Source organism: Scophthalmus maximus, chromosome 13 (genome assembly GCF_022379125.1).
Source record: "Scophthalmus maximus strain ysfricsl-2021 chromosome 13, ASM2237912v1, whole genome shotgun sequence".
NCBI classification, from domain to species: Eukaryota; Metazoa; Chordata; class Actinopteri; order Pleuronectiformes; family Scophthalmidae; genus Scophthalmus; species Scophthalmus maximus.
The window spans coordinates 22681988-22707744 of NC_061527.1; the positions used below are offsets into that span (position 1 = coordinate 22681988).

The window sequence follows — 25757 nt, forward strand, 5'->3', positions numbered from 1 at the left end:
ATTTGATAGATAGTATAAGTGTAGTGTAAAACATTTTACACTAAGGTCCAATCAGTGGTTTACAATGGTGCGACAGCAAAGAAGACATCTGCTGGTTAGCTTGTGTTCACTATATACTCTAGCGAATACAAGCTAGAAAAAGTCCACAAAAAGCTGTTTTGACACTTCTACTGTTGAGATGGCGAACATGTTACATGTTGCTAAATATGCCTGTTTTTAAACATCCGACAGTTTAAGAATATTCATTTGGATTAGTTGGTTTTCTGGTTGCAAAGGCAACATTCACTGTCCCTTTAGCTCTGTTTTGGTCTCCGCCAACTGCTGGTGTGACTATTATATGATTCTTTTGCTGCTTGATTCCCCTCTTTTTCAATAGGTCATTGGAAATGTTTCCTGCCTGCAGTTTATGCTGTGCTTGGGGTACAGTGGTTTTAACAGAAAGAAATCAGTACATCAGCACGAGCCAGAAAACCAAAACAGGCGATCTTTGAAAGATTAAAGAGTCACATGACAGTTCTCAGTTCATTACCATAAGTGACCATTTTTACAGTAATTTTACATATTGTTTAACCAAACACATAACTTAGTGCATCTTAAATCAATGCGCTTTAACTCAATTTTGTAATCCATGCTGAAATAAATATTATTTCCATTCTGTTTCTTCTCAGAGGCACATGTATGCCTACTGTGCAATAACTTCCCTGCGAGATTTGGACGGTTACATTTTCTTTGTTCTTTAGGATTCGTGCTTCGGCAGCACATTTAATTTAACATAGAATAATGGAAACTACAGTACATTCACGTGCCAAGTCCCAGATTTAATTTCAGTACCTTTTAATCAGTGTAGAATGAACTGTGTGGGACACGGAGTCCTTTCAGCACAAAGTACCCAAACTGTATGGGCTTCAAAAGTAACTGGACACTTGTTTTATGGGTAGCTGTGTGTTGTTTAAGAGCTCACACATTGCTCAGAGTAGCCATAGGTTGAGGTAGATTTTTCTGTCAATATGAGGAGTGATCATTTAATCGTGCAAGTAAGCTGGCTCATTGGCCTTTATTGATGTCTCCACTGTCAACGGAAGCAATAGGATGAATACAGAGGCATATTGAAGCATTCTGTGATCAGATTAATTCCACGGTATTAAAGCTCATAAAGCAGGACAACATTCCTACAGTGGAATATTCTTGACAGGTGGAGACCTGATCTCAGTCTGATTGAGCAGCGTTCCACTTGCTGTAGACCAGACTAAAAAGCCCACATTTACATTTAGGCCTGGCAAAACATCACTTATGTGCTCTATCTCTTTCTATAGAGTATATAATATTGATTATTCTAATTAAAAATTGAATTCGCTGGAGCACAGAACTTGAAGAACTAAAAAGGTAAACACACATGCACATACACCATCGGCATGTCCGTCCATCTTCCTCAACATCGAATATACCTGAAGTTAATTTGGATTGACGGTGAGGAGGATGGACGAGGATAGACAGTGTTGTATATACAGACTTTAAAAGCTCTGTGAAACAACATTTGTGGCCAACCCTTCACCTTTGAATGTCCTGTATTTGTGTAAAATATTACAACATGAACATTTAAGCATATAAATGATATGGATATGCTAAGAAACTAGTCCTATATGGCTCTAACAATTTTTGTATTGAAAAACAGAATAACAACAGCTATGAAGAACCCTAGCACTATGTATGTTTCATAGCATTAAGGTTATCAGTCACTGCATCATAAACAGTCCTTTACCTGCCACATCATCAGACGACCCCCCTTCTGATGATGTGGGGTCACTAGTATCACGTGATGATGTGCATCACAAAAAGCAGCAAAGAGTCATCGTCATAGACAATATCAGATGGGAAATTCTTGCCAGTCGGATCCTAATCCACTTCTCCTGAACTGCCGCCACTAGTTTTGCCAGCTGTGGTGACTCATGGCTGTCCTGGTCAACACCTATCAGTGACTCTCTTGCTCACGCAATCAGCTGATTGAGCTGTGATACATCCCATCCAACGCACAACTTCTCTACAGCTCTAAGGCCCGTAGCAAGTTCTCTTTGTTGGATTAAATACTGTGTGCAGCATACTGTATTGTCGTCTTCACTTTTTGTGGATGTCGTCTCAGGTTTAATAGGCGAAGAGCCACACCCTCGGATCAGGAACAGTCCCTGATTCCGACAGGTGAGCATTAAATACGGATAAAACATGTTTAGATTAAAAATGTCAGTCGCTTAAACAGAAACGTGAGCAAAAATCCCTATAAGTCCGAGACCAATATCATAAGCAATGCGTTTGAACAAGTGTTTTTGGAAATATTATTATTAAAAAAACATCTGTATATTTTAATGGAACCTAGTATATAATCACCTTCAGTGACAATAACAGTTCTGAGGCAGTTTAACATGCTCATGCAGCTCTGGTATGGAGTTATTTTACTATCTTTATTCAAGAGCGTGGTCTTTCGGTTTGTGCACATTACTTAGTGATTTCGCGTTCAGATTTTTCATTCTTTCCTTGAAAATCTGCCCTCACACTCAAATAGCTCCTTCATGTGCTCAAATTGTTTCTTCTTGCGTTCACATTTATTCTGCTTCCGTTCAAACTGTTCACTTGAAAATCACTAAGTAATGCGCACAAACCGAAAGAACACGCTATCTTCATTCAAGATGGTATAATAACTCCATACTCTGGTGTCAGGCTGGATTGGAGAAGACGCCCACTCTCTCTCTCTTCCTAGCTCCCTCTCTCTCTCTCTCTCACACACACACACACACAAAAACGTTTTGTCAATGTTAGCCTTTCCGATACATATCGATATTAAGTGCCTGAGCGTGAAGGACAGTAACACTATCTTTCGACCAACAAAGGTAATACACCTATCACTCAAGAATGTCCTTGATCAAGCCAGATGCCCTTGGGGAATGGTGTTTTTGGAAAATGGTTCAAAATGTTAACTCCTACTCAGAGCCCTTTGTAACCTCTGTGGTGAATCTTGGACACTTTCCATCCAGAGGTTGAATAATTAAATCCTGCATAGACATTAACGAACAACATCACTCTGCTAAATGAATTAAACCCCTAGAGTACAACGCTATGATTACATGTTGCATAAGTTAATAGAGGATATAAAACCTATATATTATGGTCACAACCTTGTACAACCCACACACACACACTTTCTGTTGGGCTGCCTGTCTCGGCTTGTTCAACTGCGGCTTTGAGCACAGTTTCTACAGGGATAGTTTTCTTGTATAAGGAGACCCAGTTGAGTCTATTTAAGAAGAGGCTCTTACAGATTCATTGCATGGATTTTATTTTATTTTATATACCAAGCGAGCCTGTGAAATTTTGGGTTGGGACCGCGTCTGTGTGTCTGGGATTTCAGAGTGGTATTTTTAATAGTGCGAGCCTCAAAGTGCAATACATGCTGCATAAACATTTCAGGAGATCGGAAATTGTAGGGGGTTGTTTACTCCTAAACCGTTTGCTGCATATTAAAGTGAACTCTCTGTCGGGTCAGGTTTCCCGTTTAGTCCGGGGAACATGTTGCCAATAAAAAGTCTGGAATGGACAGACCGCCGCGGAGGGCAGCCTCTGCAAAACCCCTAGAAAAAAGTGCACGTCAAACATTGTGCAGAGCGAGGCCATTGTTTCCCAGTGCGTGGGACAGCTGTGCTCTTCCTGGCAGCTGTGGAGGCCAAAGTGGCCCAAATGTGCTGACCCCCACAATGCTCAGCCAAAGGAACTCTGGATGGGAGTAATGCTGTTAAATCCCAAACATGACAGAATAAAACTGAAGAAAACCCATGTTGTATTATACTTATGTCACAATTTACACAAAATCTCTAAATACTACGGTAGCATGCCGGATCAGAGTGGTGCTTTCCCATGAATGCTATAGCAATAATAAATGATATCATTTGTACTCAAAGCACTGGGATAAAGGACGTAAAAGAACAACACATTGGCTGATGGATGCATCTTTGGTTGTTGATTTATATAGCGAACAACTTAACATCCTCTTGAGAACGACTTATCTCTGTCCCTTGAATAGGGACTTATTTATTCAGTTGGTAAACATTCACATCATTAAATCTAACCTAAAAGAAAAATGAAAAAAAATAAAATAAAGGGCCCTTTGAGGTATGCTTTTGACAAATTGATGCTAGCGGTGTTTGAAATCATTAATGAATTGTTGATGTGGCAGACACAGTATTTCTGCAGAGGGCCCTCGTGACAGCTGATGAAAGTAGGAGCTGGGAGAACAGGAGGTGAAAAAACCAGCATGAAAAATTTAACACGGCACACACAAGCGGCACTGCATCGATGGTGGTTGTGGAAAGGATATATATATATATATTTTGGGGGGTGGCTGGGTATAGTTTACATGTTTTAAGAAGAAAATTGCAAAATTTGAGGAATTCCAAGAAATTCTAAGATTCCTTAAAAGTATAGATTCCTTAAAATTACATAACATAACATGACGCTCAGACCTCTACAACCGTGTCGAAAATATATGTGAATATATTGCATCAATATATATATTTTTAATTTTTGTATTGCTTTGTTTATTGAGTGCCATTCTGATTGGAATGTGCAGTGGATGTCATATTTCGCTGCACTCCACAGCTCATGTTTTCTGTCGTGCCAAAAAAGGAGACCTTTATTCTTCCTCTGGTGATTACGATGAATTAACTGGTCAGATCGGAGTTTGCCACGTCATTGGTTGATATCACACTCTGCTTCTGGGAAGAGTGGAGGGTTTTTCCGCTGCAGATGAAACTGCCATGTTCTGCTGTCACGTGTGTCACTTGATTTATACCATTTGGGCGGCTGTGGCTCAGGAGGTAGAGTCGTGCGTCCACCGAACCGAAGGTTGGCAGTTTGATCCCAGCTTCCCACAGTCCGCATGCCGATGTGCTATATAAATACCAGCCATTTACCATTTAATTGTATTTGCCCTGGCCACAACCGTGTACTTAGTTTTAGCCATAGATGCTCAGCGGTCTTAGTCAAATAAATCACAACGCATAACAGAGAATATCAATTGTCGATTGAATTAATAACTGGCACATTGGTATGACTAAGTTTGGTACACCGTATTTATCTCTTTGTTTGATTTTTGATTTCAAATACCGGAGGTCCCTATCAAGTTTCTTACGTTAAAATTATCACTAGAGAAAGGAAAGGAAATTGAAACTGGCAGACTATGACTTTAAATGTATGTGACGCAGTAAGCTGGGTTGCTTTTCAAGAGCAAAAGCCCTTGTGGTTGTGTGGTGGTGGAGTAACTGAGCAGAGTTCCACTCCCTCTGAAATGTTCTTGGTTCGGAGTACTGACAAGCAGTTTCGCAGAAATAAAAACTCACAAACCGGACACCGTGCAAATTTCTTTTGGCCTGCCATCCAGTCGCTCACGCTATTTGAAGTAATAACCAGCAGCTGATGTGACCTGCCCTCAGCGGCGCTTGTCTTTTTAATTAGTGAAAACGACGGGTTGCCGTGGTGTTTTGTGCGCTGCCTTTTTGCTGTCGAGAAAATGAGAGGACAAGAGCTTCAGCAACACATTTGCAAGTCTGTGAACTTTTTCCCACAGAGAGCCACAGACATTTAACCGCATGACTACACCGTTTCCCATAAGACTTAGACGTTTGCAGGGCTAAATGCCGCGTGGCTCGACAAAAGAAGCCAGCCGACGAGAGTTTTGTCACGGAGAGCTTCTAGAGTGAATTGACTTGAATCATATTGCGCTTTTCTTGTCATATAGACCACTCAAAAGTGCTTTCCAGGAGAGTCACTTTCACCCATTCACACACACTGCTGCTATTCACTGCTAAGTTAAGTGTCTTGCCCAACGACACGTCGGCGTGCGGACTGGTGGAAGACGGGATCTGACCGACTCTACCTCCTGAGCCACAGCCGCCCTAAGTGAATGCTGACATGTCCTTAGCAGAAAGAGGAGCTGTAAGGACGAAATGTTGCTCTAAAGGAAAGGAAACTAATTTATAATGATATGAAAATATATATAAAACATTCTTTCCCATAATGGAATTTTAAGATAAAACAAGGGACAACCAAGTAACCTTGACAAAAGATAATGTCCCAAAATGACAAACAAAACCCAAACAGTCCGTCAAAGAGTCCTGCAAGTTCATTATCCTGGTGGATCATGACAAGTTTTAACCTTGTCAAAACAGAGTCACAAATGTTCCAGTTAAGAAAATAGCGACTGGCGTAAAAGGACTGTCTTAGAATGCGTTTACCGCGGGAACGCGTCACAGATGAAAGATATATACGCTGAATGAGAGACAGCACTGAGCGACAGAAACTAGTGGAACCAGGACAGGACATCGTGACTTTCGAGACGGGTGTCAGGACTAAGTGCCACTGCGGCATCCACACGTCGTTTCCACTGTAGAACCCAGCCGTCTTAAAGGACAGACGCACTGCAAAACAAGCAGGGTGAGGCAGACAAGGCACAGCAAAGTTCATTAACAAAGATATGATCATGTTTATTTAACTTCATTTTGAATCATCAAAGTATGCCCAGATCAGATTGGCTTGGGATACTATGAATATTGTAACTAGTCATGTATACTATTCACTACGTTTTTCCATAAGTCAAAGATATTGGTCCGCCTCTGTCTGTACTAGAATATTAACAGTGTAATTATTAAATCGAGCTGGTAACAAATTCTCACAGTGTTCACTATTTTTTTGCTTTTTTTTTTTGCTTTTCCTGACGGTTATGGGCATGCATGGCTTCTGGCCAACAACAGCAGCAAGTACCAACGCACACTCAGTCCCAAGGCTTGTATTGACCTGATCGCCAGATTAAATTGACTTTTTTTTTCAATTTTGTCTTCATGCTCACTGATTTCTCTCGGGCGAGGGGGGGGGCGTATTTTGTTTTTTGTTCTGCCGCAAACAATCAGCAGCGAGTGACGTGTCCGTCCCACCAACGTAACCTTCAGTCAACACGGGAGCCGCACTCGCTCTGAGCGGTTATATATGTAACAACAGCTTCATCAGTCACATTCGTTAATATTGTGGACATTTCTCTGTTGCTGTTTTACATGAATGCAGTTATTCATTTTTTCTGTAAGAGGGAATCCCTGTTCTGGATTGCGATTCTGTCAAAAATGCTCTGGGTGGGCACCCCTGCTTCTTCGGGTGAAAATTGATGTCACCAAGAACAACACCAGAGCCCAAAAACATTTTAAAAGGGTCACTTGAAGCTGCTTTGCCTATATGATAAAACTACTATCAACTCTACTGATTCTTGGACTTTTGGGTAATATCTGCATCTTTGAATGCACTTAATGTAAGTCGCTTTGGACAAAAGTGTCAGCTAAATGAATGTAATGTAATGTAATTTGATTGACTGGACAATAAAGTAAGTGTGGCCTTGTACAGGTCGGGAGTATAACAAAAGGGAAGCCAAAACATCTGTATTGCCCCCTGGTGGCGGGCTGCAGTATAGGCCATAAACCCACCTCCTGTGCGAGCAGCTTCGGTGATTATAGGTTGTTCTTATCACACTGAAGTATGTCAAAGTGTTTCTGCTTCTGATAAGTTTGGTTTTAACGGGTTATTTGATGCTATGAAATACTCAAGTGTGTGTTTCTGCAGGATTTTGACAATCACTGCTGTGCAGCCACTGGCTCTAGATTTGTGTACAAAGCACAAGATGGCAGCACCGGTATCCAGGAAATTTCGGTTTCATTTGTGGACAGTGGGAATAAATAGAGTACAGTCATTGGTTGGGAGCTGGCCTATTGTTAGGGGGTTGTTTTGAACTAAGGTGACGTAATTGACGTAGAATTTCTAAAAGAGAAAATTGCAAAACAGTTGACAAAGGATTGATAGGTAATTTGAATAGCCATTAAGAAAAAGTATTTAATCCATTATAGAAAATTAAACTCTCCTCAATACCAGAACAGGAAAAATTACTGAAAAAAACCCGCATGCATACTACATTAGTGGGGGATCTCACTGAGACCACTGCTCAGGGACGAGAGACAACCTGCTGAAAGACATGAGAGAGATGAGAGCAGTGAGGGGGGAGACAGAGAACGCTAATGAGGGTCTGGAAAGAGAGAGACGGAGCAGAGAACGGAGAGGGGATGAAACAAACAAAAAAGAAAGAATAAAGAAACTAGAAATCCTTGAGAGTGTTAAAGAGGTTACTGCGGTGAGAAGTAAACACCCAGTGGTTTTTTTAAAGAAGAAAAAAACCCAAGACGAGTGCAAGCAGAGAAAGGAGCTGCATTGTCAAGCTTAGTTCCACCTCGGCTGGATTGTCATTGATTTTTCTTTTCTCCCTTTTTTTCTTCCTCAGTCTCCCGTCTGTCTATCTTTTCCTCTTCCTCCTTGTCCGTCCAGGTGCTGGATGGAATTGGATTCGCCCACTGTCACACTGTGGGTGTAAACTCTGCTGGAGCCCGGTGGCGGTGGCGGGGTGTGTACATTGAGGTTTGACAGCCAGTCACGTTTGTAAAACGTGTCTTCAGGCTGAAGAAATGGACAGTTGGGATCCTCAGTCCCGCCGGTGAACGCTTGCCGGTGTCTAACAAACCTCCAAACTGCTTGAGGAAAGTCAAAAATTCACAGGGTCCAACGACAGGATATATGCTCACGAAATCGTAATATCTTTAGAACAAAACCACCAAGGAAGAGTCGAAATAGACCACATGGCCGCTACAGATATAAAACATTAACGTCTGGACGTGGGAAAGACGCCCATAACTATCAGGCGACATGAATTTAATATCCAGCTGTGGCACCTGCTGGCATGACCAAGTCGTCTAAAAAAATGACGTTCATCTACATGTAATTTGTGCCAGGAAATATGTTGTAATCCTGCCAAACATTCACTATCGATGCATCAAATGTGTTTTTCCTGCAGCACCTGCTCCTTGTAACTAAAACCTGATCAATGCTTTCATGTTTTGTTTTTTTAATGTTTTTGTAAATTAGAGTGTTTAAGACCAGTAAAACATCACACAGATTTCTGTTTTCGTTTTGTGAGCACAGAGCAATATACATAAAGAATACAGCAGTCGGAGATGAGTGAAGGGAAAAGAACAAGATGTGTTTGGATGCAGAAGCAGAATACAAAACACACACACACAAACACACACACACACGCACACACACACTTTGTTCCTATCAGAATAACAAACTTAGATGATCTACTAAACTTGACTGAGTCCCAGAATATATATTAACATATATATTAAACCACAACATGCGGCCAAGCGCTTGGCAAAGAAAGAGATTTTGAAATACAAAATTGTGAATGTATTCTTTAACAGAACCCTCAAAATCAGCATGCAGAGTAAAAGAGGAAAAAAAAGAAAAAAAAGGCTCCGAAAGCTCAGCAGTGAGTTACCCCGGGTGGTAATCATTAACTAGACATGTGACCCCAAGGCCTGGCGCAACAAAAACAACTGGTAGATTTCATCATGTTCCAACTTTCAAAGTCATACATGCTCACAGCGACGGAATGAAAAAAGATTGAAGAGTCTGGTTGCAGATAGAGATAGATTCCATGTCTGATGCGCGAAAGTGTTTATTTTACGAGCGAGTGTGCAGAATGTGTAGATGGCTTTGGTTAAAAACTAACAAAGCACAAGAGGGGAGTTCTGAGATGACTTAATGCTTCCAACTGCATCGCAAGTTTCACGGAATACAACCTAATGTCTTTTTTTCTCCTCAATTTACAAACTTAAAAATGATGCAGTTGTTATGTACCTTGAGACCCAAATCTGGTATCGTTCGCCGATGAAACTTTCAAAAAATGTACCATTTGAGAGCAACTCCAGTCCTAACCGATGATCGACAACATTTTCTTTTGGTAGCAGTGATGAAAATTGATCAGCGTGCATGATCCTGAAAGCTTCCCCTCGATGGGCTGCCCGAAGAATTGTGCGCGAGCTCTGTGCAACCTTTTTTGCCCACTGTGAAGACGAACAGACATTCACAAGCTTATATTTTGATCCAGACCGTTCGGACCTTGCTACCCTCCAGACCAATCGTGTCCTTCCCCCTCGAATATTGACTAAAGTGTTTTACAGTTTGCAGGTTCTGTTAAATTGACACGCACAACATATTTGATTTTAGTTCTGGGGAGGATTTATTTTAGAGGAAACCAGGTGAAGGCAGTGAGGGGAGCTAAACCCTCGAATGCACCACTGTGTAGAATTCAGATTTGATACCAAATTCTACACATTGCTCGAGGGTCTTTTGACTCATTTGACCTTTGCTTTTACTTGATGAACATTCACCGACTTTTCTCTATGAGGTATAGATCTTCTCTCCGCCTCCCTCTCGTCTTCTTGATCTCTAATCCCACCACCTTTACTTTATTTATCCCTCCATGTCTCGTTTGTCTCTTCGGCAGCGGTCGAATAGTCAATTTTTCGATTTCATTAAATGCTTAGGAAAAGGTGCTTCAGTGCTTCCTTCCCTCTCTCCTTTAGCACAGGTCACACTGGACCTTCCGATGCGAGGGGAAAGAAGAAATGAACGCCCCACAATTCATTGCGGCAGCAATGTTTAACGTGACGCCCGGTGCACAAACTTAAACGATTAAAGGGGCAGTACGTGATATTAATCCACTACATTTTTTGCTAAATTATGGGAATATTTCGTAACGATTAGAGAAAAAAAAGGCAATAGGAAGGCCTTGCTGAATCCAGCCTTCTCATGTGGTGTTGGAATTACTGCAGAAGAGTATGGGGGAGTTAATGGCTGATAGGTGAAGATGGTTTCTCTCATTGCAAACAACCTCTCAAGCATTCATACACACAAAGACACACACACACACACAAATGATTATTACATCACATGGCCCAAGTTGCACATCGAATATTACACTCACATTAAAGCACATTAAAAATGGACCAAAAAATCTTCATTACAACACGTGACTTCAAGAATATCTCTTATACTTTATATCATCTTATATCGACCAAGGATCCAAATGTTATGTTGTACTGTCATGGTTATAATGCTGATTCTTTAAACTTAGTGTTGAGTGGTTCCAGGTTAAGTGAACAGTCAAAAGGACCCAGTACAAAAAAAAAATTTGACAGGACAAGATTTTAAACATCTAACTGACATCGACTGTTATTTGAAGGACAATCATATATGGGCAATACAGTAACAATAGAACCTCTGATCAGAATTAACTTTTAATAAACGGTTTGACTAGGTTAACAAGCTTTTGCTTTCAGCAGATTCAAACCTTCGTTCAACAGCGGTTTAAAAGTCTCCAAATGTTGTTCATGTTGTTGCTGTTGAATCCGACAAACAAAATTTGCCACGGTACCTCCATCTTTCTTTGAACTTGACCCCTCCTGTTTGTTGAATGTAAGTGGATCTCCTTGTATCATTGTATGCTCCAGTACCATGTTTTTCCTTCACTGGAGGTAGGGGACCAAGCCCACATTATGACAAACAGACTCAGACCAGAAAAAGTGTGTGGACAAACTTCCTTTAGCCCTTTAGTAGAAAGTAGTTAGTTACCAGCTTGATTTACTACACTTTCAACTTTAACACATCAGAAATCTCTCAGCTCTTCTCTGACTGATCTAACATAACTTGTGTGATGCGGAGGAAGTGATGCGATGGTGTACAGCAACGGTCAGTAAATTCAACGAAAGTGAGATTGACATCTCTGAAATGCAGTATAAAACCATTTCAGATGGAAAATGTCCTTAATACTTATTTTAAACCTCTATGCAGGCCATTCCAGGAACTAAACTCTTAAGAATCTTTCTATTTTTGTGAAAAAGCATATTCACACACACACACACACACACACACACACACACACACACACACACACACACACACAGACTGAACTGTATGCCAGTTCCTGATACACTCCATCTCAGTGACGGTCATTTGATTACACCCAGGGGCACCATATGAGCGAGAGATAATTTGAGCAAGAGAGAGAGAGACAGAGGAAAAAAATGAGATAAATTTGGATTTGACAGCATTACAGCCAAAGATGGAGAGACTGGGAACAAGAGCGGGAGGGCCGAGATAAAGAATAGTAGTGACAGCGCCTGGATCAATAGTGTGTTGAGATATTCATTTGGACTCTGCTGGGGTTCCCAAAGTAAGTACACACTCTCTGTTTCTCTCATTCTGTTTCTCTATCTTGCTCTCTCTTCATCCACATCCACTCCCTTTCCCAGCTGTCTAGTTAGCTCACCACTGGGAGTCACTGAGGGAACAGTAGAGGCAGCTGCAACCTCATTGTGCTAGTGGGAGCGTCTGGGTTGGCCAAAGTCAACTGGTAGCAGTTCAAAGCTGGGGCCCATTCACTTTTTTTAATCAATGCAATGTTGTAAATGGAGGCTGTGTCATTAGCAATCTTCATGATGCAATCTTCATTCAGAATTGAGACAAAATAACTTGTCCTCATCATCGGTAACAATGTAGTTGTTATAGTGTCCTGCAGTGTACTACACTCCATTGTAATCCACAAATACAGTATATTCAGCATTAGTGCAGCACACTATCAGGGCTACTACCACACCATGGTATCTAAAATTCAAATATATAAAAAGTGTAATATATATATACAAAAAGGGTGAAACCAATGCTGATGTATTAAATATTTTCCCAGTAGAAAAATTAGATGCTACAAACAGTGGAAAATTTTGGAATGTGAAACTGTGTTACAGTAGCACAATACAACAGCTCTCTTGTCACAGTAACAGCTGCTCTGAATATAGCTACATAAATAGGTGCAAGCAAATGACAAAGCCAAGGGATGCTGTGGTTAGATTTCATTAATGAGGGATTTTATGGCCAAAAGTGCTTCTATGTGCACAAGGCTAAATAAGTAATAGTAGATCTGAAACCTTAAATTGAGAGAATTTCAGACAAGTTTTATGAGGTATTATAATGGATGACATAGCTCAATATTTCTATTCTTTGGGGAGGCCACTTGCATGTGGCTACACTGAAAATGCACTATGAAATAAACATGTAAATTTTAAAAAAGAAATAAGAGTGTTGCGATTTCTGCACCATGTGAGTTGACAAAGTAACTCCATTAATGCTTAGTGACACTGAACGTATCCACAGAAATTAAGACAATACAAGCCAAAAAAAAATTGCATTAACAGAGGAACTAAAACCAATAGAGAAAGGAACCAGGCTCTTTTTCCATTTGCAAATAAAACATCTACATGCAACAACAACTCAATTTCTACACTTGCATTAAATTTGAATTGATAAGGTAAGCGTTAACCTCTAGCATGAGCTTACAGACCTGTAAAAGGGCATGATGGTGGTTTTCAAAACATCACTGCGTTTTGAGCGACGGCCATAAGTAAATAAATATGGTAAAGTGAGTTTGAATAAGGCCTTAGTAAATGCTGTATCACTGCTCCATTGTAGCTGATACAGTCTGGCACGATAAACTCCAATTGAACACTTTGCATTGCTCTCTTCCCTGTAAAGGTTATTTTTATGGTGTAAGTACAGTTCTAGCTTCATCACCACAATTGTACACCCAGGATGTGGAAAAAAAAAGTCCACAGCAATGCCATTTGGGAAGGTGTACTGGTTTTGGAGTGAAACCACATGGAACGAACTGGATCCTTGAACACGTGAAGTTTGGCACTTGATCACAGAGCGCGGCCATTATTTACCACCAAAGGAAAGACGGGTACTAAACAAAGTAATGCTCCCTGTCATATTGCCCTCTTCAACATATATTGCCAAATGACAATGATAGCTTTGCGTTGTGCCTGCAACACATTCAACCATTTATTGAGAATTATGCAAAAACAATACAGTGGTATTCATTGTATTTTGACAGTGATGATATTTGAATGGATTACAGAAAGGAAACGTGCTGTGATGGAAAAACACAAGTGCCACTGAGACCAGACACCTGTCCGCCTATGAGCAACAATCTGATGAGTGTTTGATTGTTGTTCTACTTTAGCATGTAATTGCACATACTGCTCTCCACTATTTGCCCACTCACACTGAATAGCATAACCTCACTATTGTAGACAGTTGAGATTTGAACAAGACACTCCCATCCCATGTGCTACAGTAGAGAATAACAAAGACCATTGTTGTAGTTTGGCCTGCTGATTTGACCACTCACCATCTCAGCAAGTTGGACCTGGAGGGGTGGCTGTGAAACAGCTCATGGCTGCAATAAGGCCGGCTCAATTTGCATTCAAAATGTAACTGCTTCTCAGGGACATAACTCAGGTAAATCTGGCTCTTAGCCAACAGCGCAACTTACTGTTTCTCATTGGTAACATAAAACTTGCTGTTTTAAACCCCTGGGCCGAGTCTTTGAAAAATACCATACGGCAACTACAACTTACTACTTCAGGAGCAGGGGCCACTTTTTGGGTGGAATCTCTGGTCCTGGAACCAAATCTGGAAACGGGTTCCTGCAACCAGGACAAAGATGAAGCTCCTAAGCTCCTCACAGTGTCTCTGGGTTACAGCTGTAGGAAAGAGCCACTACTGAAAGATCCAGCAATGGTTTAACTGGGTGAACTCAAGGTCTGCACAAGTATACAGAGCATCCTCTCTTCAAACTTGGCCTTCTAAGGCAGTGATGTCTTCTTGCCTTAGCAATCACATCAACAGAATACACAACAGTATTCTGATTCTCTGCAAAGAAGCATACTGCATTTTTTTATCATCCAGCTGATGGATCAACTGTATAGTATAGTGATAGTATAATATACAGTATAGAATTAATAGGAGAAATAAACAGTGTTTATGGAAAATGTCACACAAAAAATTCCAAATACTATACAGGGTGTGAAGTCTTTCCCCAAGGAGATGGTTTTGACTATGCCTTCATGGCATATTGAACTGAGCCAAACTCAAGATACTGTCGGGCTATTTTGGCACCCCAATTAGGTAATTCAAAAACAAGACAGCAATAAGTACATCATATTTTTGTGGTTTGTTTAAATGCAGATAACGAAACGCAGGTGGCAAAAAAAAAACTAACTCTGGATTCATTACGATATCTACAATAAGAGATTCCACATCTATGACATGAGACTAATACAGCAGGGTAGTTTCTCTTGGATTATTAATACAAATAACAATGCACACACCTTATTCACTACCTCAACAAAGCACACAGAATCGGTCCCTCTTGAACAGCCAAGTCATTTCTAAGGAGGTCAAATTCTAAAGATAAGACAAATATATATATATATATATATATATATATTTTTTTTATGGCTGTGGCTCCACAGACAACCTCTTTACCTTCCTTAGTTGACACCTTTGGCCTGTGACCTACTATCTTGCCACTCTCCCTACTTCGTTGAAGATTATTAAATGCATAGCATCAGATTTTCTTTTTCTTCAGTCATGTGCTTTTCCAAGCACCCTGAAGGCCACTGTTAACAAGCTTCTTCTAAGAAAATTTGGACCTCTCTGAACTAAATCTGGATGCCTCAGTAAATAAACAACTATAGGCGCATATCAAACTGACTTTAGCAATGTTCTTTCTTGGTGTAAAACTGTTTCCTTAACTCTTTTGACTGCACTTCATCTGAGCACCCATGCATCAACATTTTTGGTTTTGGTATTACTGCTTCTCATTGCTGCATTTGACACAGTTCACCACAAGATACTACTCGTCAGATTGGAAAAGTGGATGGGATTTCTTGGACTATGCTAAATCTGTTCTATTCACATTAACAAGATTGGGATTTCTTGGTCCAGTCATGAAGTATTATTCAAATGCAGTTGTTCATGTTCTATGTTGAAAAATGCCACTTTAGAGGTTATTGACCAATTTCAGTGTCCTATTTGTGCTAATGCAAATAAATGTTGATGTGCGTGAGCTTATTCTTCAATATCTGATGTAATTAAAACATTGTGATCTTTTGCCTATGTTGTTATCGCATCAAATGAAGACATACTGTACAATGCAATTCAGTGCGCCACTGCATCATTTTGTTCCATTATTCGACTTGTCAAATGAAAAGTGAACCAGGAAATCAGGAGCTGCAAGAATTAAACTTCATGCACAAACCTTCTTAGGATTCAAGGGTCCATTCTGGGGCCTCTTCTATATTACATCTACATGCTCTCCCTTGCTTACATTATATAATATTGTAACATCTCCAACCATAATCATGCAGAAAACAGCCAATGCTACATAATAGTGGCAACACAGGAGTTGTTCGCCCCAAATTACTAAGACTAAATATTTGTGCTCACCTTGAATCCATGGTACTAAAACCTTCAAATCATGCCAGAAATCAAGCGATAGGTTTGGACTCTGAACAGTAATTAAAAGATTTACGCCTAAACAAAATACACCCTAAGCGACCCTTAACTGAATAAAGCGGTAGATGATGGACAGATGGATGGACAAAATACATGAAACCTTTTTTCATTCATATATTTTCAGACTATTATAATGATGTCTTCACAGGTCTTTAAAAAAAATCAATAGTACAGCTGCAGCTCATCGAGAGTCCTCACCAACATTAGTAGAGCACATTACACCAGTCCTTAAATCACTGCACTGACTTCCAGTGAGTCAAAGTATAGACTTTAAAATCCCATTACTTGCCTATAAAGCACTAAATGGTCTCAGGCCTAAATACATCTCTGATGTATTTGTATGCTAGTAAGCATCCAGACCCCTCCAGTCATCTAGAGAAGATTTACCCAATGTTCACACACTCACCGCCAAACAAAGTAAAGTAGCTTTCATCAGCTGTGCAAGCTTCCTAAACACCTAAAAACACACATTTAAATCAGACCTTAAATCTCTCGCCACGGCTTACCAATATATAACACGTGAGGAAGGCCTAAATGAGCTTTATTGCAGGTGGCCAAGGAAAGCAACAGGCATCAGAAGTTTTACCAGATGACTTCATTTTTGTAAAATAGTTCTTGGCGGTTAGTTATCATTACTCATTTTATTTTTTTAGCACCAACATCAGTACAGAGCTGAATTTACCTTTTATTTTAGCTAGATTACCATGCAGTACATTATTGTACGTTAAATTTCTTCATCTCAGTGGTTCAAGTATGAGTACACGAAAGGGGTCATTATGTTTAGACCAAAGTACTCTATTTGAATTGTTAAATACCCATGGGAACACATTTCCCCACACCTGTTCAACATCTGAATTGAATTTGCTTTTTTTTCTAACTTTATGAAACCAACAATTTGACAGGTTAATAAAAATGGTCGTCTGCAACAAGACTTATACAACAAACTGAGTCGTATGTGGTAAAAACGACCAAATTGAGTGTACTAAATTAGCATCTCTACCTATGACAGGAGGTACCTAACAAACACTTTTTTTCGCCTCAGAGCATTGTGAGGTTTTATTTAATTTACCAACACATGGTTGGTAAAAAAGGTAAGGGTTATGGTAAGGGTTGGGTTAAGGAGACATGGCAGCGAACCACCATGATTACTTTACAGAATATAAGCGAATCCATTTAGATACAAAAACTTGACGGACTTGCCAGGTCCAGGTTTTTTAAAATGACAAGGAACAAGCTGCTTGAACAAATTACCTATTTGGTCTTTTTCTGGTGGAGGACAGTCTCATCATCTGTGCTAGCAGCTTCTTACGACCTGTACTTATGTTTCATTGGACAGGGGTAAACGGGGAAGTAAGCTGAGGTTGCATTAAGTAAAAAAGTAAAAAAGATCAGGTTGAGGTTGATGTGTTTACAAAACACAGACCTTTCACACAGGAGACCATTGATTGTTTTCCTGTGAAACAAGAAAGAATGACTATTCATGACCATTCTACAATCTTCAATGCTTGTTCATTATTGTAATGAGAAAGGTTAAATGAAGGAAGCACTTATTTCAACCCAAACTATGATCTTTTCCTTAACCTAACTAAGTAGTTTTGGTAGCTAAACCTCACCAAACCATGACTGTCTCACAACTTCTTAAGAGCATGTCCTGCAACTCATACGACGAAAGATGTCGTTTTTGAAACACAGTGTAACGACGTACATGGTTGTTTTAAAGACAGCAGGCCTCTAGCGGTAGCTATGCACATGGTCGCCAGTCTGTCAAGCTTGCGTATTTAAATGGCTTTCCTGATATTTTGTAAAGTAATCTTGCTGATCACCCTAACCCTAACCATCACCCTTACCTTTACAAGCTCATCCACCGTGCGTTTAAAGCCCACGATGCTCTGGGGCGGAAAAAAAAGTGGCGTACCTCCCGTACCTCCTCATACAAAAATATTAAATAGCATCCCTATTATGTAGTTTGTCCACAAGAGAGACAAACTCAGTGCAATGCAGGACATTTACCACAATATTTCAGTATAATGAAAATGTATTGAAACTGACATGTCAGTAATCTACTGGGTTGAACATAAACTTGCTAATGTCTGCACTAGCAAGTTTTCTACACTGGGGTGAATGAAGAAATGCATGTGCTGAATTTCCATACATGGCCATGTTGGTGTGTATATATGTGTCTTTGCACATTCCCTTCAAGTAATGTGCAGTCTTCACTGCATCTGTCAGTCTGAGTAAGGACTGTGTGACAGGACAACACACACAGACAGCAGTGGCACTAGGGGATTTTGTATGCATTCGGTCATGTATGATCCAATTAGACTCATTGTGCTCGATGTGAGGGGGAAACACAGTGCAGCTAAAGGACACTCAGTTGAACCCGCTCCTGCACCCTGCTGTATATGACTGCACATAACACATTCACACACAAAAATGCACACTTAAACAAGCATGCAGACATATGCACAGGCATTGCTTAGAAATACATACAGTGCAGCTTGAAGACAAAATAACTTGGTGACCCAGAAATGGATTCGTTCATGCATGAGAACCCACGTGGAGACTTCTAAATACCTGCTCACACACATGCATGCATGCAAACACACACACACACACACACACACACACACACACACACACACACACACTCAAAGCAAGAGAGAAGGGTCACACAGACACAACGGTCTACAGAGATCCATGCTATAGCTGCCAGCCTTGCTCCAAGACATAAATTATTTACATGGTTATGAGTTTGAACTTCTAATGGCCTCATACGCTCTGTCTCTCCCATTTAGGGACAGTGGGCATGTGAATGGGGTTATACAATTCCAAACATAATAATAATAATATGAGCTGTTTGTTGAGTTTCATATATAGAAACTGACTCTAAGAGACATGAGGCAGTAAGTTGGTATTTTCTGCAGTTGTGTTTACTTGAGCTGTTTCAGATATTGCACTTGAACCAAAGGCTAAAGGCTGTTGGGAAACACGAGGCTCCAAAACTGCAGTTCACAAACCAATGGGTGACGTCACGTGGGTTGCCACATGCTTTTAACATGTGATGTGTATGTGGATACCTTTTGTGGATAGGGGAAAATATAATTGTAAATTCTATCAGAATGCACAGTGGTGTACTGGTTAGCGCTGTCGCTTCACTGCAAGAAGGTTCTAGGTTCAAACCCCGGTTAGAACCAACCAAGACCTTTCTGTGTGGAGTTTGCATGTTCTCCCTGTGTATGCGTGGGTTCTCTCCGGGTTCTCCAGCTTCCTCCCACAGTCCAAGGACATGCAGAATGGGGTTAGGTAAATTGGTGACTCTAAATTGGCCGTAGGTGCGAATGTGACAGTGAATGGTTGTTCGTCTCTGTATGTGGCCCTGGGAAAGGCTGGCAACCTGTCAAGGGTGTACCCCGCCCGTCGCGCCATGTCAGCCCCCCTGCGATCCTTTAATGGATAAAGCGGTAGATGATGGATGGATGGATTCTATCAGAACACATTGCAGTTGAAATGTGATTGCATTTGCCAGACTGCAGGTAAAGGCTTACACTGTGACTGGATCTAAGCCAAGCACAAATACAATGTCTGTATTTAAAATATTCGCCAGAAAAACATCTGCCCCCCCCCAAACTATTCTACGCTAAATGGTACAATGATACTGAGGAGTCCTTTTTCAGTAAAATGAATGGAGGCCACAAAACATAAATTACTTAAGGAGACACAAGAAACGGTCGAATGCGGGCTTTGTCCAACTGGCGCAGGTTGCGAGCAGCCTTTTCAAATGTGGCTGGGTCCTGCAGTAATGTGACCCTCAACTTGCACAGTATCTTCACAGTAAATTGAAGTAACCAGGTAAATATAGGGTTTTTTATTTCAACACACAGATCCAGACTGAAATAATGAATGAAGAAAGAAGGGCGACATGTTTTCGCAACAAAAACATCAACGCGAGGTGGTTAATGGGGTGGATGGTGGTTGTAATGTCCAGAAACACCGAAGACAAGCATTCACATCAAGATTCTGCAACAGAAGCACTTTGGTTAACATTAGAGAAATGGATTGGTACACACACACACACACACACACACACAAAGCCCTGTTGATTGGACTGAACATGTGTTGGGGCTATGTATGGGAATGTGTGTGTGCGTGGTTGTGTGTGTGTGTGGTGATTTTTTACAGGAGATAGACAGAGAGGGTGAGAAAGATGATGGGAAATATTTATTATTTCCGAATGAAGAAGTGTGGATGACACATTGAGAGGGGACCATACAGAGGAGGGCGACTATGAGTGAGACGTGATGAGGATTAATAACTCAGGAACGCAGTGGAGAGTAAACCATGAAATCAGTTTGCCTACTATTTTTTATTTGTAAAATGGATGTATTTGCCTTATTGGGCTGACATTAATTTTTATTATATGAGACTCATGCCGTTTTTCATCGACTTGTGAGGCACAGGGGGATATTTTAAGGGCAAACTAAAAATAGATGGACGGATGATTCCTTTTAAAATGTTCTTGACTTTTCTCTAAATGTGTGGTTGTGACAGCTTAAAGTTGAAGTTAACCTGAATTCTCCTGGTTAAGAGAGAATAAATGCCAGATGAAGAGAGATGAGGAGTGAGACATCGAGGATTACAAGAAAGAGGAGTGAAATACGTATTATAAGGGAATGGAAATCAGATGCAAGGACTCAGGTTCTCGAGGACTGATTCAAGTAAGGATTTTCATATATATCTGGGACCAATTCATGGCATACCTAAATGAGATTGATGGAGGATCAGTAACTCACCCAGATCATTTCTCATCGTCTTTGTCAGATATTAAATGCAATGCACTTTCAAGCGCTGCAAAGCACCCAACTGCTGCACTTGTCTTTCAATTTGCCTGTCTCGTGTGCTCCTCTTGTTCTAGTTCTTATTGTTGGGAAACATAAACAAATATTCATAGATATTAAATGAATGTAATGTTATATTAAAAAAGAGAAAGAGTGGATGCAATGGGGAAGAAAAAAAGCAACTAAAATACATACTGCAACAACAGAATATGCTGTATATGGGATTGTGAAAGGAGAAGGAATAAACTATGAAGGGGATTGAGGGAATCTAAATGAAGACCAGGTGTACATGGGACCTTTTTACCTGGTATTATTACACATAGTGTTAGATCATGTGGAGTGATAGGTTCTCTAAATGTAAAGTAGTCGGGCAGACCTGTCAGCAATCATGGTGTGTTGCAAATCGAGGGAGGCCTTGCAGACTGCCCTCGATGGGACTCTGGGACGCGAGAGGCGAGGGTCCGGTGGCAGATGGGGACAGCTAAAGGCACACAGAGCCCATGTGCTTTTTTGGTAACCTTGCCACGTCGAACTACTGTATTTCCATCGGAGCTGTGTTGTAATCAGTGTTGACGATAGCTCTAATTCTAGCTCAGTTACCCCTGCCGGTCGAAGGGCAGCCACTCAAAAGGTCGTGGGGAGCAATGGGCTCCGCTTATAATCTACTCTATCAAGGAAGGCCTCGACTGTAGCTTTCATCTGGGATTACTTGAAAAATGAGAAGCAAAGTTGGGGCGACCTGTCAACTTGTGGCCACACTGTAGTGATTGCATCAGCCGCTGGCCGAGATCCAGTGGTGAAATAAGTATTCCGATATGTTTGAAGTGTGCAGCCTGGAGGAGCCTGGGGATCCAACCGCTAACCTCCTGAGCCACAGCCTGTGCCATAACTGCTTTGTAAATAGCCTAGAAAGTCAGTGCACTGACAGCTGTGCAGGGGAGCGCGCGATGCAGATGTAATATCTTTCTATCGTTCCTCATCAGCTTCAGACTCCTAGGAAGGTTGGAGGCACTGACAGGAATCTACTGCCACTTAACAAGACTCCATTTACTGTGTTTTACAGCCCAGACACGCGGCTGAGGAACACCATTTGAAATGGATAGGATGATCCACCATAAACTTGTGAAGCGCCCGGGAGTAATTTATTGTAACTATTCCGTTATTTCTCTTTATGTTTTGGAAAGTTGATAAAGACTGTTTTGTTTACTTCCAGAGGATATTGTGTCCTAAAAAATGTTGAACACATGATACACTGGAAAACCTGAAATATTCAAAATACTTATACAGTGTACACTGCGGGGACATAGAAAAAATTCGGAACCTCCAAGTACTAATGCACAAGATGTTTAAGTGGATCAGGAGAGAGATTTAGGAGGAGAAACGGTTCACCTCGTCTTCAACCTCACTGAGCTTTCGACTTACCACTTTTTATAATAGATGCTTGTAAGTCAAAGCCATATTGGATTTCAGGTAAGACAAATCCGCCTGTCAGCCGAGCTGATAAGTTACTGTACATTGTGAGTTTAAGCTCAAAACAGGCGGTTCGCAGAATGAAGTCGGAATGATGAAACATCTGGCAAGTGCTTTTTTCTTTTTTTTTTCTGGAAACCACAGTCAGTCACACATGCGCTCAGCTCTCAGTTGATTCAGTGTAAAACTTTGTTCAGCGGGGTTTTGACGTGCATCAGGCTGGCAGCAGGGAGAAGTGACAGCTACGTCTCCGACAGCGCTGTTTCAAGTAGGAATAATTTGACGTGTGTGTGTGTGTGTGTGTGGAATGTCAGACCATCAAGCATACCAACAGCCTCAAAGCATTGGTTAAGGGTTGCTTTTTTGGGGGGGGTGAATTCAGTGCTGTTTAGCACATACATTGGTGGTTGCCAATACAATCAGGACAAATTATGCAACAAGAAATGTGCCCTGTGGCTCATGGATACTTTTGACCGTTTATCATTGAGCACAACAAAGGAAGTTGCATCGAAACGGGATCCGATGTACTGTGGACATATAAGAATTTTATATTAGAGGACAGGAGTTAATGGTAAATGCTTTTCTCGTCTAAAGGACCACACAAGGCACTTAACATTACTGTTCACCGACCGACCGACCTTCCAATATTGTGGACGACTTTCTCTACCTCCCGCCCTCAATGTTGCCAACATTCTACATTTTTCATCCTGTGATATAATAAGATGTGCTACTTCCAAGCTTTTCTACTGAAGACCATGGGGACATATATACTCCGATATTTGGTCAAAATGTCATACCATCCTCGGTTGTACAGCTTCAGCTGTAAATTCAACAAACAAAATCTCTATCGACTTGCCTTCCCTGTATAAGGCCTGTATTGTCATTTTATCTGTATTTGTATGTGTCCCTTTTGTTTATTGACATAATTGCATGCTTCTTATTTTGTATCTGAATCATGTGAAGCACTTTTTAACTTTGTTTTAAAAGGTGCTATACAAATAAAATGTTACTGACTTACTTACTTTTGAAAAATTATGAACTTCCAAGTTCCGACGCAGAGGCCATTTAACAGAGGAGATGATACATAAACAAACTGCTGTGTCATGAAAAGAATGGTAGCAATTTTCTGGACAATCGGTATTTGAAGAGCGAATAAAGTGCTGGACACACAGAAAGTGCTGATGATCTTCCTCAGTAATGTTAACTGGACCCAACCCATCCACCGATAAATCTGCTCTGCTGAGTCAGCTGCTGTGAGAATGTGCTATTTACTGTTTACATTGACCGCCAGATAAACAGATATGGAGATAAAAAATATCCAAAACATGAATATTCAAATGTTCCTGTGGGAGTACAAGCAGTGTTGCACGCACAAAGTAAAGCGGAAATGACTGAGAGCGTTACACCACAATCTTGTCTCGACTTAATGTCACAGGGACTTCATTCCTCAAGTTTGACCAAAGATTCCTCATTAGAGATGACAATGGAGACAGGAAATGAGGAGACAGAGAACAGGTGTGACCTCATTAAAGGCAAAAGTTAGATTTCGAAAGCAATAAAATGAATTCTGTTAAAAATTTGTCACCATGTAAGGTGTGATCTGAGGTTCTGGTGGGACACACTCCATAGCAGCAGGTGGCAGTAGAAAGTCACTTCATTTTTTGGACAGCCGTTATAAACCATTAAAAGAGGGTCAGCGGGTCGAAGAGGTGAAGCAGCAGCTGGGTTTCCAAACAGACTCAAGGATTGGCATCTGCTTCACTCAACCGGTTACGTAGCTTCTGACACAGGCCTCTAATAACCACAGGTTACTGTGTTGAAGTAGTGGTTTGGTGTGGGAATCATATTTTTCTGTCACTGTTTTTGGTGGCCACAATAAAATCCTAATGATAGGAGGTGGAATGCTACAAAGTAACCCAAAAATTGATAATACAGTAAATTACACTAAGTCACACAAACAACCTCATAGTCTACCATTAATTCTTGTCAAAAATTAAATTAAAAAGTAGTGACTGTTATAATTCATTACCAGATGCATCGCAATTTCTTTCTTTCTTCTATCAGCCCTTTGACGAATAATATAATTCATTGGAACAGTTGCTTGTGAGCTCATTACCTCATAAATCCGAAACCTGGCTCGTAATCAGTAGAGCTACTGTAAGTAGCCTGACTACCACCCCTGAGCCTGGATTTGGAACTTACCTGGTCATCCACAGTGCTAAGCTACAGACAGTGACCAGACAGTGAAGATCCTCATTTCCTATGTGTTATAAACAGAGCTAAGCTACACACTAGCAGCCACAAGCCGTCTGTGAAGGTTTACTTCCTGTTGTGGAGCCTTTAGTTACCATCACTGCTGAGAGAGGAGCCTTCCCTGTTGCTTTTCCTTCAGTCTGCTTAAAGGTAGCTCCTAGCACCTACATTTTAGAGCATACAACTGCACTCCATTATCAAAGCATCATTTTTGCACTGCCACTTATGATGTCGCAGTTGTGCACAGCGAATGTGGTTTAAAATAAACAGTGGGGTGTCTCAACGACCGCCCATCCTAAAAACGTTCTCAGGTTCTCAGCAAAAGTCGATCACGACAGTGGCAGCTGGGAAAAATCAAATTCATTTCTACAAAATTAATTTTATGCCTTTTCCAAATGTGCAAACATATATGCTTTCCCTGTCTCTGCGTGGGTTTTGCATTTCTACCATCGTCCTACCACGTGCAGAAACTAAATGACCTGTCCTTTTGAAATTTAGTCAGAGAGATAATCTTCCTGTGACTCACCCATCCCGCATGACCGGAAGGAAGGTATAGAAAATGGATTGATTGGATAAAGGGACATTTACACAAATGGAGACATGTTTAATGTCACCCTGGACACACATGATGGGTCAAGTATGTGTGCTATACACTTTTGAGACTGAGAGTCCTCTTGGTATAGGCACACAGTGTTTTGTGCAAATGTCTATAATTGAAATGGTAATGATTTATTGATGTCAACGACCCATCGTCTTACTTCAACACCTTCTTCCTACTCACTCCCACTCTCACCCTGTTTCCTCCAACCTCTCCACAGATTTCATCCGTGTGGCCCCCTCAAGCTCACTTGACCCCGTCTTCTAAGTTGT

General features: G+C 40.8%; 1 protein-coding gene across 2 annotated transcripts in view; it reads right to left on the reverse strand.

The window, feature by feature from the left end:
• LOC118318635 (inactive N-acetylated-alpha-linked acidic dipeptidase-like protein 2) overlaps positions 1-25757 on the reverse strand; it is a 398478-nt gene that overhangs the window by 76030 nt on the left and 296691 nt on the right. The window lies entirely within an intron of this gene.